The sequence below is a fragment of the Giraffa tippelskirchi genome, chromosome 10 (genome assembly GCF_054371585.1).
Source record: "Giraffa tippelskirchi isolate mGirTip1 chromosome 10, T2T-mGirTip1v1.2.pri, whole genome shotgun sequence".
NCBI classification, from domain to species: Eukaryota; Metazoa; Chordata; class Mammalia; order Artiodactyla; family Giraffidae; genus Giraffa; species Giraffa tippelskirchi.
Window position 1 is genome coordinate 139,397,499 of NC_137284.1, and position 3,754 is coordinate 139,401,252.

A 3,754-nucleotide genomic window follows, 5' to 3' on the forward strand; every position below is an offset into this window, starting at 1 on the left:
ATGAACTGAGACGAACGAGGAGTTACTCTTAGCCTGAAGGAAACGGTCCACAGTTCCTGATCTTCATGCAATTTTTCTTTAGTAAGAAACATGCATTTCCTGTTATCTTTGATGTTGAAGGGCACTTGAATGGTAAGGACTAGTGTCTGGGTGTTACAGTCGATGCCGTTAAACATTTGATGCAGAGCGTCTGAAGCCAAGGCACAGCGATCTGAGCTAACCCAGTCCTCACCTGTTGCTCACATCTCCATCTGTGGTGGGCCAAGCGTGAGAAGCAGTGAGAAGCAGTGGGAAAGACAGGAAGCTTCACTATTTCAGAAATGAGCATTTTCAGAGGATGTCTCATGCAGTCTTGACTTGTCACAAATCCAGTTTCTTCAACTGCTCATATGTCACAAAGAAAGTAATATTCCAAGGACCAACTCCCAACCAATTTGGCCAAAACCCTTAATATAGAGCAAAAAACCCTTCATTCTTCCATGTCTGTAACAAGAAATCCAGGGTATCTTTGTAGCCAGGGCATTTGTCATTGCAGAGGACTCTGATTCATCATACATGTTCTCACCACATTGACAGGGTTTGAGGCCAGGGCTCCCGCCAGCCCACAGGTGAAGCTTGAGAGGAAATGGGCATACACCATGTCTCCCATCAGGCCTGAGAGAATCAGATGCTTCTTGGTGAGGTCGTAGACCGTCTGCTCCACGTCGCCCACAATAGCAGCTCTCTGAGCAGTAAACAACACGCCCTTCCACAGTCCTCTCGTTCCCTCTTGCTGGTAAATATTAATGAAGTTGCCTATTATTCCTCCTTGCAGGGTGCTGCTTTAAGCTTGCATCCATATCTTCAAAACATCCATTGGATTAGCAATGCTTGAGGATATGACTCCAGAGAATCCCACTGACCACACTTATCAGAAGGGTTTCATCTTCTGGACGCTCAACAAATAGCCACTTCAAGCTCTGGTAGATGCCTATCTTCATGGTGCCATAGGAAGCCTGGCATACCACTGCTGGGGCCATCCCCAAATACGCTTTCAGGCATTCCTCTCTGCCTATCCTCACTAATGCATGCAACATTCCTCCATACCTGATTTCTTTAAAGTTTGCATCATTCTTCTGGCCTTGAATCTGGAGCCGTGTCTTGGTTAAATCAATTGGAAAGGTACCGCACTCCACTGTGATGGAGGCCAGGCCTCCATACACGAAGGGCTTCCAGTTCAGGGCCGACATGCTTACCGCTGTCCCTTCTTTTGTTCACTGAAGCATAGCCTCTAACAGCGTTTTCTGGGGCGGTGGCGGCCCTGTGTCTTGTCTAGCTCTGGGTCAGCAGCAGATGGAACCAGTAGCTTCAAGGGAGCTGAAAAAGAGGCTGAACCCACATTTCTTGCATTTCCTGCATTGGCAAGAGAATTCTTTACCGCTGAACCACCTGGGAAGCACATGGAGCTTATAACGTATTTATAGGGACGTGCACACACATTAGGTAGACAGCTCAGTGAAGTTTTTCATGTTTCCACCTTTGTAGCAACCACCAGGAGCAGGACACAGAGCATGTCCTGATCCCAGAAGCTTCCCTTGTGCCCCTTCCAGAAATAACCACTGTTCTAACTTTACCACCAGAGATTAATTTTGCCTGTTGAACTGTATACAGATCTTATCCGTCAGTATGTGTCCCTTGGAGTCTCACTTCTTTTCATTGACTTTGTGTCTGAGAGCTTTACCCATGCATTAAGCACAACTTATTTGTTATCCTGTGGGTGGACATATGAGTTTCCCAAATTTTTGGCTATTAGGAATAAAACTGCTATGACGTTTCTTGTACGTGCCTTTTAATGATGTATTTACTGATTTTTTTTTCTAAAGTATATGTGTCCTTAGGAGTACGATTGCTGAGTCCAAGTCCATTGCATTTTAACAGGTACTTCTGATTTCCCAGAGTGATTGTTTCATTTTACACTCCCTCCAGCAATGGAAAAGAGTTCTTGTTGCTCCACCTTCTCACAAACGTTGTCACTCTTATTAATTTAATCCATTTTGTTAGACGTATAGTGGCATCTTGTGTAGTGTTAGTTTGCTTTCCTATATGACTAACAGTATTGAGCACATTTTTGTCTGCATGATGGCTATTTGATTATTTATCTGTGTATGTGTGTGTGTATGAAGTGAATGTTCATACCTTTTGTCTACTTTTTTGTTTGTTTTCTTGTTTTTAGGAATTCTGGATACAAGTCCTTAGTTGAATACATGTTTTGTGATTACCTTCTTTCAGTCTGTGGTTTGTCTTCTCTCTTAATAATGTTTTTGGATGAAAACAGGTTTTTACTTTCAATTATCGATTGTTTATTTTATGGTTAGTGCCCGTTTTGCTCTGTGCAGAAAATATTTACCTACTATAAGTCACTACTCTCATTTTGGAGATTAAACAGTATCTAAAGAGGGAAATGACTCAAGGTTACACATCAAGTGACTAGACCAGGACAAGGACCCATGATTTCTTCAGTCCTCTGATCCTTTCAGTGGGACTCCATATAAACTTCTCTCCACTAACAGAGGAGCTGTGGAAAATGTGACCATCCTCCTTCAATCACTGTGAGTTCCTACCCCCACAGTTAAGGGAATCAGATTTAAGAAGGCATTCTTCCAAATGCATTGAAAATATCCCTACTCTTTGACCCAACATTTGCTTCTCTAGGAATCTAAAACACAAAGTTTCATGCACACAGATGTTTGTTGCAATGTTGTTTTCAGTAGCAAAAATTAAAAAAATGACCAATATTCAGCTACCATGGACTGGCTAATTGAGTTACGGCACATCTATAACACTGAATAGTACAGCTACATAATACTCAAACTAAGGTACTTTTGAAAAGTATTTAATGGCCCATGAAAATGAGCATAGTACAATATATATATTTTTCCATTTTAAAAGCTGAACTTTATTGAATCACAATTTACATAGAAAAAAGTGCATCTACTACTTTAAGTGTATGGTTTGATGAGTTTTCTCTTTTTGCAAAAATAAATAAATAAATAAAACTCATCGAAAAAGTAAAATTTAGCAATTTTAAGTGTACAATTTGATGAGTTTAGAAAAATGTGTACCATTGTGTAACCATAACCACAATCACGATGTGGAATATTTCCATCACTCCCCCAATGTCCTCATGCTTCTTTTCCATCCATTGCTTTCCCCCCACTCTCAGGTCCAGGGGATCACGGATCTGTTTTCTGTTGTGATAGATTCGATTTCCTTTTTCTAGGAATAATATAGACTAATACAGTCTTTTCTGTAGAGCTTCTTTCGGGCAGCATAATGGTGTTGAGACTCAAGCCTGCTGTTGCTGCTATTGGCAATTCTTTTACGTTGCTACAAAGTATTCTACTGAATAAGCATTCCGATTTGTTTATCTGTTGTCCTGTTGATGAACTGTCCTGTTCTTGCCGGTTTGGGGTTAATATGAATGAAGCTGTTATGAACATTTGTGTGCAGGTTTTTGCGTGGCCGTATGCTGTCATTTCTTCTGGGTAAATATCTAGGAGTGGGATTGTCGAGTACTACAGGAGGTACACGTTTAACTTTGTAAGAAACTGTCAAACCCTTTTCCAAAGTGGCTGCACCGTTTTGTATTTCCACCAAGACTCTCGTTGTTCCATTTCCTTACTAGTATTTGGAATTTTCAGGGTTTAAAAAAATCATTTATTTTTTGTTTTTAATACTAGCCATTCTAAAAGGTATATAGTGGAAGTGAAAAGCA

At 40.8% G+C, this 3,754-nt stretch overlaps 1 pseudogene; it reads right to left on the reverse strand.

Annotated features, from left to right (window-relative positions):
- Positions 1 to 360: 360 nt before the first annotated feature.
- On the reverse strand, positions 361 to 1,229 carry LOC145522369 (kidney mitochondrial carrier protein 1 pseudogene; annotated as a pseudogene).
- Positions 1,230 to 3,754: the final 2,525 nt, after the last annotated feature.